Source organism: Musa acuminata, chromosome BXJ2-4 (genome assembly GCF_036884655.1).
Source record: "Musa acuminata AAA Group cultivar baxijiao chromosome BXJ2-4, Cavendish_Baxijiao_AAA, whole genome shotgun sequence".
Lineage (NCBI taxonomy): Eukaryota > Viridiplantae > Streptophyta > Magnoliopsida > Zingiberales > Musaceae > Musa > Musa acuminata.
In genome coordinates, this window is record NC_088341.1 from 10,170,303 (window position 1) to 10,186,985 (window position 16,683).

Here is a 16,683-nt window from a genome sequence, read left to right on the forward strand (position 1 = left end):
GGTCACCCAAATTGGCGTCGTTCCAAATCCGATCGACGAATCGAATCCACCTTTAGATATATTAAATTATTTGAATTCATCTCTAATATCATACTTTTAATTAATTACATGCATATGAAAACAAATCATAAATAAATCTAATTATAATTATTTGTCCTTTTATTGGATTCCACATAGAATTCCTCTATCTTAAAAACACATTTTTCTCTCATGGAAAATAAAAAAGGAATAGATTCATGAATGTGTTGGGCTGTGATTGAGAGCAAAAGGAAAACGTACTTGTCACGAATGATTGTCCTTTATAATGTGTGGCTAATGCATTGCATGCAAGAAAGAGACGTACAAGCAAGCGTTTATGGGTTGCGAATTATGTTGTGCCCAACACTTGGTGTTTTAACTTATTATTGAGGCATCACATCATATTCCTACAAGTCTTTGTGTGGTACATTTTCTAATTGAGTTTTCAATGTCAAAATCAGTATTATTATTTTTTTTTAGACTTTATTGTTATTATTGTAGGAATAATGTTGTGGAAACCAATAATTTTATGTACAATCAAATTATTTATATTTCAGAAACCAATTATGAGCAGTGATATCATTGAAAATTAGTTCGATTAAACCTCATTCATGTGTTGAGAGGAATGAATCTAACGAAACATGTCATCTTCCTTTAGAATTCAGATATTTAATATCGACGACTCTAATGTTCATAGTCAGATTGCTACCCAATTAGCTATCAACCCATCCATCTCAAACCTAACTAACTTAATTAATTTCCTACTTATACTCACCATTTAATAATCCCAAGGAATTCAACCTACTTTGGAGGCAGTATAGAATGTCAAGACCACGTTATGAAACTGCTATCTATCAAATCGAGCATTCAATATGAAACTTAACATCACAGAAATGAATCAGTTCATGGAGAGAGCACAAGAAATAAGATTGAAACTGGAGTGCATCATTATGAAGCTTTCAGTTTGAGTATCATCTAACTGGTGTGCCAAATCAATCAATATTAATCAGTTAGATTGCAAAAAGTATTCAAAACTGATCACAATTGATGTGATTCGTGAAACATATACTGTAGCATTCAATCTGAATGTAAGTGTGCTTTCATTAATTGAGGTGTAAGTTCACGTATAGTAAGGATTCAAATATTATTGTTTATATAGGGATAGGGGAAACATTCATCCAATCTTGACTCGACACATGATAGCACGATTAACACGAAGAGGACAGCCATATAGACATCAGTCCTAATGAACTCATCATAACAATCTACTATTATGTCACACAATTATTGTTTACTTGAGTCCCTATTTTTATGTTATGGAACATTAAAACATCAAATGAATTATATTAAGAATCCTATATTTAATCGAGCTCTCAATCCTATATTTCTTATACATATCAACTCAAATCAAATCGGACTAATTCAAATAATAATATCGACTTCCACCACACTGGATAGCATTATAATAAATAGGATTCTAATTTATTTTTTGGTTAGTGATGACTCAATTAAATGATTTATGTTAGTATTTATGAGTTTGAAGTATCTTTTCCTTTAACGACGTTCAAGTCAATTCTATTTTTAAAATAAGTATATAAAATTATTATTATTATTTATTAAATTTACCATCACCAACGTATATATATATATTTTTTAAGAAAGAGATTCTATTTGACGGTGTCGCATCACTTCGAGTGACAGTAACGCAAAAAAAGATCTTGGGACAATGCAGGCACGTTTTGCACGTGCCCCCATAAGATCCTCCACGTGCGGAAAAACAAGGACCACGTGTTCGCTTGACCATGGAACACGTTTCCGTGCCATGTATTCGAGAAACACTTTTGAGAAAGAAGTAAAAATAAAATAAAAAATAAATTTGCAAGAAGAGATCGGACGATCCAAACCGTCCATGTCATATCGAATCCGTGAAATGTCATCTTCGTGATGGTTGCCGTATGGTAGCACGAGAATATCATTGAGATTTTTTTATTATAAATTATTATGATTAAAAATAATTGTTTTTAGGTTTGAAGTGTTAGGTATTTGATAGAATCGAATGCATTACCGGTATTATTGGAGCTAAGTGGTGTAATAAAAATGCTGGGAAAGCTTGTGTTCAATGTGGAAAACTAAGTTTTGGCACAGCAAAGTGGAAGATTTTTTTAAATATAAAATAGTTAAATAGACAATAATATTATGTTGAAAACAGTTCTCGTTATAGGAATAGTAAACATATTTTAGATATTTATTTAAAGGTGTTACGAATGGCAATAGGGAATGATGATGCGATATCCTGTTGGGTGTCAAATTCTTATTGGGTGGGATATCCTGTTGCCCACCTGATCCCAACGTGGGGTATTTTTATCGCATGAGAGCAACGACCGAATGAGTATAAAGACGAGTCGTGTTTATGTGAGTCGACCAATGAGTTAGGATTCATCGAATAGTTTCCCAACCAAGCGGAAAGCGACAGGTGAACTTTGCGTATGAGAGTCGCGACGAACGAGTTAGAATTCGTGGAATCGTTTCTCCCGGCCAAGCCAAGCCAAACTCCCGGAGATTAACGGTGACGCTTGCGATCGCAGTCCCGACGAGGAGAAGAGGCGATGGCACCACCGTCGGTGTCGGTCTCCGTGGACTCCCATCGATGTTGATGGGTGTAAGGAACAAGACAACGAGCGAAGGTTGTATCAACATTTATGCTATTTTCTCGATTCAAATCCATCGATATAATTGGAATTCAACCCAAGTCACAAACTTCAAAGATACTGCTGTGAAATCCAAGTATCAGATTGATATTTTTTTTTCCCCATCATTCGGTATATTTTTAAAAAGTGTTAACTAACTTAACTGATAAAAAAATTGATGATTTATTATAAAATCATGAATTTGAATCTGAAAAAAAAGCGAAATCGAGTTAATCAACGTTGTAACTATTCAAAATAAAGAATCAATGAAATTGTATTCATATAAAAAGGAAAAAAGACCGATTAATTCATTACATGAATGAAAATTTTTATACAGTGGATTTATCGACGAGTCAAAAAGAAAAATTTTAAAAACACTACAGATATGATCTTTTATCACATGAATATATAAATTATTATTTTCATCATTTATCCTTTGTAAAATATTTATTAAGATTTCTCTTATATTTAGGTTCGATTAGGTTAGTAAAAGAGAAATGACATGATGGAAGAATCAGATGTGAATTTAGAGAATTTTGAGTTTGATCGATCATATTCAAAGTCGAGAAATGGATCGAATGAAAGCATGTGTAAGGTCACCCAACCCAACTCCTTTTGATGGCATTTCTTCGTAAATCCAACCCAATACATGCAAATCTAATCATTCCGCTGATGACATGATCAAAAATTGAAGTATAATATTCTTGAGTTGCTAATCCAAGGGATGATAGATAATGTTGACATCTTCGACTTGATCGTTACTTGGATTCATTCTCGAAATGCCAATCCAAGATCATCGCAGGTGAACAATTACCAACATCGTTGGGCCATGACCCAAGTGAATCCATGGCTGGCCCATTACAGCCCACCATGGAGGCCCAAGGATTAGATCAAGCATTGCAGGAACCCATTACAATGGACTCATCATCATCATTGTTGTTGTTGTTATTATTATTATTATTATTATTATTATTATTATTATTATTATTATTATTATTATTATTATTATTATTATTATTATTATTATTATTATTATATTATAAATCATCCAAGTCTTTACCAGTTAAGTTGACTAACACCAACTAATACCTTGTGGTTTAGGTAATGGAGAGGCACTCATTTGAATGGACGAGCATCTTACCTGGCATTATCAATCTCTCTCTCTTCTCCGTTATTATTACTTTTTGTAAATATAAAAACCAAATGTATGTATATTTTCATTATGTGAAATTTTAATGTCAAAATTTGAAATCAATTAACAATGGATCAAATTTACGATACATACCTTTTGATATCATTTAGAAAGCTTTTATCTGATCTATTAACTCAACATAATAGGATCTAAAAATTATAACAATACTAATCCGTAAAAAAAAATAGATTCATCTTCTCCTCTTTTTTTATATTTCACATGATCATTACCAACGATAAATTAGATAAAAGAAGATCTATAATCTCTCATTGATTAGTTCACATGACTACAGATAAGGTTTAATGGCATACAAGTTTAGCCTACAGCACTTGAATTCAAACATTTCAACCACAATGCAATGCGTATGGATGGCTGGAATTTCTGCTCATTTGTTACATTTGCAAAATACTAATTTACATGGCATGCAATCCATCACAGGATTGCACAGTACTATGGTGTGCTATCACTGTTCTTGGACAGCATCAGGTAGGGACGGTGGCCATGAGCAGGCGAACTTGCTGGAGATTGGTGTCCCCTTGCATGACTGGTGCTTGGTGAGCACCAGATAGTCTCAAGTTCTGCTTCATCACCTGCAGCCTTGTCGTCATCCTCCCTCTTTTTGAAGGCTGGGTGTGCATATGCATCCCGTAAGTATGCTTTCAAGTCTAGGTTAGGCTCCCTTTCACGTTCTAATGCATCTTTCATTGTTGCTTCCTGATAAAAAGGAAATCGAATCCAGAAAAATAAGATTTCCTCATTGATAATCTTAGACAGAAATATCATAGTATAAAAACTTCTATAGCACAATGCAGAACCTTTATCGACTCAAGAACATCTATAAAGATTAAGCAGAGGACATCTTGTACGTCCAGATAACATGCTGACCAACAAGAAGAGGTCACTTTGCATTAAATTGGGAAGTATGAAGCTATTTCTCAATTTTATCAATAGACTAGCTGTTTCTACTATAATCATAACTACGAATCTTGATATCCGAAATCTAATAATTGCATTTATTATAAAAAAAATTAAAATACAGTAAGAAGAATAAAAAAAACATTGTTTCAACTTTCAACTACTACAAGTAAATGAAGATTTGCAATAAAGAATTACCTCAAGTGGATATTTAACAAAAGCAGGTTCATAGCGATTCTTGCAGAACCTATGAAACCAAATGGTCAACACCAGAAGGGGGATAAGCAAAGGTGTTGACTTAGCAGCATGCTGTGTACTTAAAAGTCCAAGTAGAAGCAGCTGGGATATGACCAAAGCAGTGATAATGTGGCCATGGACATCTGGCCAAAATGCTGCAGCAGTCTCATATTTTTGGTCGTACACATTTATAATCTAATCAAGACAAGAGTGTACATATCAGAAAACAGATACTGGAGTTCAAAGATACAAATTATTGATTGACTATTGCATATGACAGCTACCGGATTGCATGCATAAGCAAGTAAGCTATACTGTGAGTGAAAATTAGAAATGGACTCCAGAGACATTCCAGTTCATGTTCTAAACTAGTGTTTTGCATAGCCATTATTTTTTTTTGTTAAAGCAGAGGTCATAGGCATTAGAAGCTTTGTCATTGCCTTATTATCCAGATTGTGTCTAAAACACATCAACTCCAAAGTCTTAACCTGGTTCAATCTATTTTTCTGTTCTTTTTTCACCAACCTGGTTCAGTCTAATATGGATTACATATTTCACAAGGAAAATTTCATGTTCTGTTCTCAAGATGAAAATTGGTTTCATTTTCATCTTGAAAGGAATCATTGCAACCGAAACATCCATTACATGTGTTTTTCAGAAAACAAAAAGTTGAATTTCTTTTATGAAATCATCATCATGAATTACAATTTTCTGGTGGTTTAGCTGTCAGATAATTTTACCTTGAAAATTTCTGCACATGTTTTTTTTTTTTCGGTGAGTAATTCAGGTGTCGGTTGTTAATTTAGTAGCTGAAGCGAACTTTGATATTTGCATCTTTTGCAACTATTTAATTTCCTTAACTAAATGAGTTAAAATTTGTATAGGCTTCAGCTTATTCTTTGTTGCAAGAAAAAAACTCTATGGGTACGACGCTGCTCAAAGTTCAAAATCTTTCTCAAGTTTATGGTTCACAGAATCAGTTACCATAGTTTACATTGGAATTTGTAGAAAATAAACTTTTTTTCTAAGAAAATGACCATCATAACAAGACTTAAGTCAATCGTGAACTACAACATAGTAATGAGACATGCATATAACATAAATCAACAAAAAAAGTTTCATTTAGTCAATGCAAAATTGCAATTATAAATGCATGTATTATTAACAATTTTGGAGTTGCTCACCTGATGGCGAAAAACAACATATGCCAGAGCGAAAAATACCAGAATGAAAGGAAGTAAGAAGGGTGTGACTGCAGCATATACAAGACCAAGTAAGAAATACAGCTGTATTTGAGGTTCAGATGTGGCAAAATTAATGCTTTCAGGATCCATGGCCTTTTCCCTGTCCTTTTCCGTCTTTACCAAGAAAAGATTTTTGAAGTAGAAGAAAATAAGAGGCTTCAATCTCAAAATCTCCCCAGCAATTCCAGCCCAACCATCAACCATGATATAAGTAATGAAGAAAGTTGCTTTCATTGGAATGGATACTCCAATTGTTTTCGGAATTCTGTATAATAGAGTTAATTTCAATGCATTGAAAATACAAAGAATTAAAATGTCCCAAAATGAAGAACATTACAAGCCAGACCTGATTTGAAGTTATGACAGCATGAAAAGATTTTAGAGTTGACTTTTTCATTAACCAAGTTAGTCTCAGGCACCTCAACCGTATGAGATCTAACAGTATGATTCATAGTAAAGGGTCTCAGAAATCAAGCCAAAAACCACAGCATAACATATAATATAATTACTAATTGACTGGCCATTCTCAAAGATAAAGAAGGTGAATATGAAATATAATTTCTGCATAAATACTGAACAGTAACAAGCTATAAAAAGCCGAATATGCTGCTATAAGTATTCAAAAGGTTCCTACACAAGTCCTATGCTATTATAAGTACTCCAAAAGATTCCTACAGAATGGCACTTCCTCTAACAGCTTTTGGATATCTAATAAGCCTTTGGATAGACACCACAAAAGAGTTCCAAAGCAGTGACACTACATGTAACAGAGTGGCACTTCCTCTAATAGCTTTATTCATGACAATGGGAAGAATGGCAATATAACTGAGAAATCTATAGGTACAGCAATGTTTCAAAATGAAATACTTCCCAGCTATAGCAACTGCTACAGCTTCAGACATGTCACAACGTGAACCCATGAAATTCTTTCATTGATAAAAGACTAGCACATAAACTTTGTTCCTTGTGTTGAGGTTTTCTATTATGTTAAGCACTGGAAACCCTAGAGGCTCCATCAAAAGGTTTAATTGTACAAACTACCAAGTTTATCAGTCATATTACCTAGAAGTCCTTCAGACACATGTGAATCAGACTTTCTTTGATTCTGTATGCTACAGGAGTGGAACAACATATAGCCAGCCACAAATGTAATTCTTTCAAAAAGATTTCCTTATAACACTACTCATTGATCTCAACGCTTGTATTCAACTAACCTAACTTTTGAAAATGTTGTTTCCTAATTTCTAACATTTTGATCCATAAAGCATTACTGCATTGGCTAATCTTATAGCTGTATATAGCCTTCCAACCACATGATAGTGTTTTTTTTTTGTTATTTTATTCACCTAGAAGAAGGCTCAATCAGTGTCAGTTAGGTAATAGGATTATCATCTTATCATTCATCATCAAATTAAATGTCAAAGAACCCAAGCAAAACATAGATCAATGTCTTTAATTTAAGCAAATCTACATTTTACGATCTGCTTAATGAATATAGGATACATGTCATTAACAGATCAGTCATCCAAGTCCGTTCAATCCAATAAATGACGTGTAAAACATAATTATGTTCCATTCATTGTCACATGACTTCCCCATGGAGTAGTCTGCATAAGTGCCATCCAAAATATTACATAGTTCAGCAGAATGCAAAGCAATACTAGCAAACTGCTAACAAATACTGCAATTAATGTTCAACACAAAACTGACTCAGGATTGGTTTGGAAGCTCAAGCAAGCTGACCAAGATCTAACACATTGTTAAGAACTTTAGTACCATGGACATTTCTGTCAAATTTATACAGCATGAAACTGATATTTGCATTGCAGTAAAGCTCCCAAATTGAACCTGAATGCACTTCAAAGTTCAAACCACCAGCCTGACTAACCAAGCCTGTTCATATTTGTCTTAAAAGTTTAAGCCAGACAGGATAAGGTATAAGTGAACAAATTTATTCCTGATTTGGTGTTTCTCCCTTTGGTTGGGCTCTTTTAATTCACAAATCTAATGTGTTTATGGTCTGTCCATTGGAGGATAATGACACATACATATGAGAGAGAGAGAGAGAGAGAGAGAGAGAGTTAAGCATATCATTGTTAATAATACAAAACTAAATTAATTGTTTATTATCTTTATGCAAAATATGTAGCAAGTTAATGTAAACAAGATCACTATAGATGGTTGATGATTCAGTCCAACATGTTGATGTAGGCTTCTATGTACATTTGTGTGCCAGTCACAACACATACATCTAATATATTGCTATTGATGATCCAAAAAACCTGCATAAAGTTAAAGAAGTTTGAACTCTGCAGAGACTTTAGAGAGTTGGCTTTCAAATAAAAAGGAAGGTTGAGAACATACTCATTTGCTGACTGGTGTATAAAACTATTAAGTTGCTCGAAAGCTGTTCCAGCAATTATACTCCCCAAAAACACATTGACTAGTAAGAAGATGTAATATTTAGATGCAGATCTTCTCTGCAGGGCTGACAATGATACAAATCCTTCAAACTTCGACATAAGCATCAGTATCATAGGCAGCAATATAAGAAAGATCTTCAGAATAATTCCGGGGAGAAAACCTTGGATGAATGACTTAATGACAGGTCTGTGTAATTATACATCATTTTATTAGATGGAAAAAGAGATCCATGTAGGGATAAATACTATCACTAGAAATGTAGTAATAGATCTAATTTTGATTTCAAAGTTCTTGATTTTTTTCCTATAGCTAGCCTATCTAATGCAAAATCTAACATTTATGCAGTAGAGTCCATAAACATATTTTCATAGAAGCAACTAGGAAGCAATAAGAAAACGATCAACAAGTATTAAATGTAAAGGAGTGCAAACTAAAATACAACGAATACAGTTAAATCCTGGAAGTTCATGGTTATGGCCTAATGAATCCTATGAATTGTTGACTTTTCCTATAAGTTTCTGACATAACATTAACATCTTTTACTATAAGATTTCCTATATAAATGAACAACTCTTTTTATACTTAAAGAAGATAATTGCCATCAACTGAAATTTCTAGAATTTACTACATTTTTGAACTGCATATTTTTTATTCACAGATTATGATCAGCAACTAAGAACTAGGTTTTCTTTTATATTTCAGAGTTGGACTACTTGGTTACCACCTTTTTCTTAGAAAAAGAGGTTTCACATAGACTTGTATTTTAGATATAATGAAATTCACATTTTCTGTCAAACATTGAGATATTTGACAAACCTGTGAGTTTTTATCCTTTTTTTAAAGAAATAAACCAACAACTTCTATTTAAGGAATTAAAACATATAAAACTTTGTTCTTTTATTACTAAAAATTTGTGGATAAAATTGCATGTGCGCCTGTACACTTAGATATTAGAAGTCTCATTTATACCTCTGTAAAGAAGCAAGTATCACATATACTACTAAGAAAACTAAAGCCACTCATATATACTTCTTAGATCTTCAAATGTGGTTATTTCATGTGTGCATACATATATATATTTGGAGGGTGAAAATGAATTATTTCTGTGTTTCAAGAGTATGAGCAATTTTGTAAGTTTGCTAAGTTGAATAATTAATTCTTGAGCTTTAGGACATTAAAAGGCAAGATTCTTTAAAATTGTTGTCATCTTCTAGTAGCTATAACAAAAATCTGGATATATGAGAAAGTTATACAATAGATGCTTGAAACGAACGAAAAATAAACAAACTCAAACAACAATAGAAACCAAACAAAAACTATTATCGAACTTCAAAGATAAACAATAAAGTATACTCACACTTCAATTAAGGGCTTTAAAAATGGAGCCACCTTCTCGATTCCTTCAATATTTGCAAGTGATTGTACGAATGTAATTGGAATCATAAAGAAAAAGGTCAGAAAGAAGAAGGCCACTGCTACAATCAACTTTCTAATTGTAATGGAGACGAATGAAATTGATAGGTTCTGCCAATATATATCACGAGGTTCTGGAGCCCACTCAGTCAACCACAATGTGGGATTTCTAGTCTGCTGTGTTTGTGCACAAACAGCAGCCCCCCATCGTGTTCGAAAGGAAACAAATGCAGCTGGCATGATATGCTTAGGGTTCGTTTTTATATTCTCCTGCTTTGTGGCTTCCTGAAATTGTATTCGACCAGAAAATAGGAAACCAAATTTAGTGTCAAACAAAAAGGATGATTTTGTTGTTTGTGTAATAGCAAGCTAAAAAGCAAGGTTCTCAATTTCGATGTGCACTGCCCAATATGAGCGATCGTACCGGTCCGAGAGGATACCGGTACACACACCGCCCTCTATTGGGCGGTACTAGTACTTTGACCGGTATTGAGGCATATCGACCGGTACCGAGGTGTACTGACTGGTACTATCCTAGATTTCAATCGTTATCGAGGTATACCGATCGGTACGCCCTAGCATGGTAAGTAAAGGTAATTTTAAGGTTTTAGGATGTACAATCGATATACGTGGTGTACCAATGGTACATACCAGTATTTACAGTACCAAGCAGAGCTCGGTACACTGATACGAACCAGTACTAAAAACCTGGCTAAAAAGGTGAAGTAAAATCCAACTCCAAGTTAGATGAAACATTAGAGTTAATGAAATAAATGTATGAAACAGATCTAACGATCCACTAATGCCTCCTGTATGCATGAAATAATTCAGCATGAAAATACAGATGATGGTATATTAATTTCCCTAGTCCCTACTACTACTAGACTATGTTTAAGTTTTTGGATCAATCAGTCTATGTTTCTGCAGGTGTATCACAAGGTTACTTGCAAATGGATGAATGGGATTGCTACTTAATCTAGTCTCATCTTCCCAATCTGCTGGGATGTGACAATGAAAGATGGTTTATATAAGAAAAAAAAATAGAGGCATTAATTGGAAGGTCCTTTTCTATCAAATTTGTACATGAGATAGGCTCTATTTGTTATCTCCCATATTTTCACATCTTATAAATGTAATATCAATAAATCTTACAAATGTAATATCAATAAAGCATCAACATCTCACCTACAGTTAATTGTGGTAAGGTTTGTAGACACAATGCCAATTACTAAACACAGTTATCATGTAGCAAAGTACAAAAAACAATGAAATGATGATGATGAGTAGTAATATTCAATATATTCTACAACCATAGAATAGTGAAGAATAAATGTCTATGGCATATGGATAGACAATTTCCTGATGATTTAAATGTTGAATTTGGATAATTTTCCATTAACATATCTTAGTGTGGAAATAAATCATTTAAGGAGACAAAGATGCAAGAAATTTCAAACTTATGCATTGAGATTTTCATTAACTTAATATAAGGAAAATTTCTTGAGTGAAATAAATACATTATTAAGTTACCGAAGCTTAACCCATCAGACAGAACAACCTATATAGTATCACTTACTTCTTTAGAGAGCTTATCAATCTTTGATACATAAAAATCAATTGCATCCACCTTGTGACCATACAATCCCCAAAAACCAGTCTGTTAAAGACCAAGCACTAGTCAGTCTTAGCATAAATAAAAGAAGAATAAAATCAAACATAAATGAATAAAAAATTCAAAAGAAAATATAATGTCATTATCTGCCAAAGCACCTTTATAGTAGGTCTTTTAGACGGATTGCGATCATATTTCAGTTGATAGAAGTCACGCCAATTCTCCATATGTTCCCTCTCATTAACCAGCTTAGCAATTTTGTTTGCATTGTACACAACCTACACAGTATGCATAAAAAAGATTTTTAAGAAAATTTTGGATGCTGAAGGAGTGACACTTAAAAATATACACACAAATCAGGCAACATGACTGACAGAAAGAGGCACCAAAATTGGTCATAATATCCAACTATATGAATCATGCATGCTTATAGAGTTATACACCAAGGCTTCTGCTAACAAATGGCAGAACCATAAGTTAAAGCAAGCAAACAATGATTTCAAGCTGAAATGTATTCAATAGGTTCATGATGAAACTATCCTAGTGCGCATCCATATAACTTAAAGGAATCAGTGACAGAATAAATACCTGATGGGTTAAGTAATGATCAGGATGATTGTCAAGGAAAAAATGTTCAACAAGCTCGCTAACTGACTCATCTGGATCAGGTGGCACATTTCGAACTAGGACCTGAAAGGAGTTAAAATGAAGAATGAGTTACTTTTCAAACATGAGAAAAAGGCTACGTCAGGGATTGTTGTACCACCCAAAACCATATGGTTTTGGTGGTACGTACTAGTCTGAGTGTGAACCGATATGTGAACCATCCCGTTTTGGGCGGTCTGCATTAAAATAATAAAAAACAAACAAAAAATGGTGGGCCCCAATCCATTTGAGCATTAAAAAAAAGCATATTAGGGCTCTTTTTCTTCTTCATCGAAACATCAATACGCACTGGGTACCATGTTTCCATACACCGATATAGAGCAGCACGTGCCGACAGGCACACCGGCTCGGACCGGTAAGTCAAACCTTGGGCTACGTCACTCACCACACTCAAATCTCATTTTAAGTTTTCTTTAGTTTCATTTGATGTTCAAAAACTATTAACAAATGATACTTTCACATGCCTGTACATGGGTCAAGTATGTACTACTACACATACATTCCTCATGTATTTACAGTGCTTTACCATGCAAAAGATGTTATCTAAAAGAACAACATAATTAGACAGTAGCACAAACCCATAAAGCACTCGTTGAAGCTAACTCTGGGCTTTCAGGCTTGAGGTACTACTGCAAAAGATCAGTCATTACCATATGAGGAATATGAAATATTATATCTAAATCTGTCCAGAATTTTTTAGTGTATCAGTGAATCCTATGTCACATAAGTCAATATTTTAGTGTCTAATGATGAGCAGTTGAATGGATGAATAAAATCTGCCATAGTTGGCAGTTATTATTTGTGAAATGTTAACAATCTTGTGGGTGCAATCTTACTAATCTGTATCAGTGTACCGACCGGTCATTGGTATGGTACATACCAATGCACTGACATATGGCACGATGGAGTATATCGATAGATCAATATGTACCGCCCATATTGATCTCCTATCGGACCGATACGTATTACCCGTATCGAGCGGTATATCACGGTATTGACTGATACGTATTTTTCTCAAGGTTCACCTTGAGAAAAATAAACTTGTACGCATTTTCAAAAAAAAAAATCAAAAAAATATTCCAAAAATTACAGTAGTTTGACAAAATTTTACTAACAAAATACATTTCTGCTTATCTGATATTGAAATAAAAATATGAACAAGATTACCAAAAAAATTGGACTAATAAATTTGATCTAACCAACTCGAGGGTAGACAAGCTAAACAATTAACCGAGACTCAGATTATTTGAACTCTCAAATCAGATTAATCAAAATTAAAGATAAGGACAGTGAAGGTATACCGTCCCATTGAAATCCAATGATAAGTGCCATAAAATCTAAAGAAAATTAGCAATCAATTTCTTGGTACACATTATGCAGTAAAATGTACTTGAAAAGTTAGATGATTGAATATAAACAACAATGTGATAAAAAGTAAATGATCTAGATCTTAGTAGTATTATAATACAACAAAGAGAAAACTCAAGTTTGCAAGCCCCCATTAACTATGTATTTTTATAATTAACTATTGCATCAGTGATGATAAATTGGTAATCATCCTATTCAGTGAATGATACAAATAAGGTTTTCCATCATTGTTTGTGCTCAGTCAAACATCGATTTGTAGCAGCAATATAAAATAGAATGAAGACAATATAAGTAAACAATGAAAATCTAGTTTAAGCACCAGAAGAGTAATTCTCATTTACGATTGAAACTATGATATCTGGAGTTAAAGTAATATATTTTTTTTATTTCGAACTTCACAAAAGATTCTCAATTGTAAATTGGGACAATTTATGCTAATAACAATTTACAAATGTCTCAGAGGAGCTTACGGTGAACTGATCAGGACGGCGTTCGACTGATGCAAGAAATTGTAACCTCATTGCCATAACAATTTTGTACTCCTTAAGCAACACATAACATGACCAAAAGGTAAAGACATATGCCATAACCAAATGGACCCAAAACCTGTAATGAAAATAAGCATACATTATACAAGTAATAAACATCATCATTCGACAGAATAAAAGTAAAAAAAGAGGGAAGAAATGTGACTGCTTTGACCAGTGAAAACAAATCAAAGAGTAATAGGTTGGAAAACAGAATAAAGGGGGTTGTATTTATGATAGAAACCGCAAAAATGAAATTACAGAATTTAATTCCAAATGTTTGATGTGAAATTTGGCAAAGCTCCCGAACCATTAAAATCTGCAAAGTGCAAACATCTGGCCAGCAAGTTTATCCATATCCTTTGTCACACAAAGTGATTAATACATACATCTTTGGGTGGTATAAATTGTCTCCGATGCCACATAAACTAGCATAAGTTTGAAGAAGTCCTATGCTTCCACCATCACCATACTATCAAAACCCACATCTAATTTAAAATAAGGTTCGTCGTACCATGACATACCGGTCCAATAGGAGATTAGTATTGATATTCTGATAGTACATACCGATTTATTGGTATACCCCACCGTACCATGTGTTGGTACGTTAGTACTGTTCGATACATACTATACCGATGGCTAATCAACACACCAATACGGATCGATAAGACGAACTATGATTTAAAAAAATAATTTTTTTTAATAATAATGCTGTGTTTTGCATGTTAATCATTCTCCAAGTTTGGGGCACTTGTTTATAAATCTGACACCATGGCTGGTTTATTGTAATTTGCCTTGACAAATGCATGCAAAAACTAAAGAAATATTCCACTACCAAACATGTTCATCAAATAATTTAGAAATCAGTAATACAGAAACTGAATTTAACTAGTAATTCGCTCACTGACAAAATTCTACTTGCTTACCTCTGTGACCCTGCAGGAACATTTGATATGGAGAGATGGTCTATGTTACTGTACTGAATGCTGTTTAAATTTTTCAGAGTGCTATTTGTCCAGTTGACAGGTACAAGAACAAAGAATGCCAGGATAGTGATGGGAATAAAAATTTTAAGCCTGTAAAAGAGGGGGAAAAAAATAGATGAGCACCACAAAGAAATGACACAAAACAACTATCAGAATATACAAAAAGTATTGAAATTTAGAAAAGCAATAAATGTGAATTGTTGATCCTTTAATATCATAGTGTTATCATAAACTGGCATCATCTTTTCATTTGGAAAAAAGAAAGAAAGCATCTGAGTAAGGATCATTTATCAATCAAGAGGAACCCATAACAAGCCAAAGAAAAACTAGGATAACATATAAGGATGGAAATGTTGCAGGTAGAAACAAGCAAACATGAACTGGACACAACTCATACAAACCCTATCCAAGATATTGCCACGTTGGACCATTGGTCATGTTATCGAAGAACAAGCGAAAGATAAAATGGAGCAATATTGCAGTCGTAAATCATTTTAAAATTCCATTACTCGGATTTCTTTGTAGGAAAGTTATTTAAGGTTGAAGACATTCCGAGGTGCCAAAGTCTAAAGTATAGCGATATAAGAGGTTTACGAGGCCTTAGAAGTAAAAGTTCATTCAAAGAGAAACAAAATAGAGTTGACATATACATCATTAATATTAAATTATTATGTGGAACCATTTTAATTTATTTTCATTTGAATAAATGTCCTAATTTATCACCCAAAAGCATCTTCAATATTTCTAATTTAGTTTCCTAAATTATTAAGAAGAAAAAGCAAATAATGGTAAAATAGATAACCCAAAATTTGATTTCAGTAAATCCTGATCAAAGATTTTAATCTCTATAGGGAAGTGTCATCACCCTACAAAGATGCAAGCCTATTAGTTAGAAACTTCATCAGGAGAAAGATTGTTCTCAAAATACAAAAACATATCTTCTTTAGAAAAAGGAAAGAGTAAATTACTTTATGCAAGCACATAATAAAGAAAAATGAAGTCTCCTTGATGGTATAGGATTTAATACACCTCAAAAGAAACATGCTAAATGAAAAAGTAATTGAATCAAGTATAGAATACCCGATCAAGTATATCCTCAAGAAAACAGCTGAATCAAGTCCTGCATGCTCTATCAATTCAAGTTCAGACATTTTAAGGGCAGCTGGCATCCATTCCAGAAATCTCAAGTACGACCTCGGATTTAAATTGATGAACTTATGGATGAATGTTCCTGAGTGGGTTCTGCTGCTTCTTTCACCGTTAAGATACCACTTGGTGAAGTAAACTCTGCCGTTTATTGGCTGCAGCCTTAATAGAGCAAATGCCATGAGGAATCCTAAGGCACTTAATATGTTCATGGCTGCTGCGACTCCTATGTCAGTGAATGTAGCCAT

The 16,683-nt window shown here is 33.6% G+C and overlaps 1 pseudogene; it reads right to left on the bottom strand.

Moving 5' to 3' along the window:
* Window positions 1-4,360: 4,360 nt before the first annotated feature.
* On the bottom strand, window positions 4,361-16,683 carry LOC135609002 (CSC1-like protein At3g21620; annotated as a pseudogene).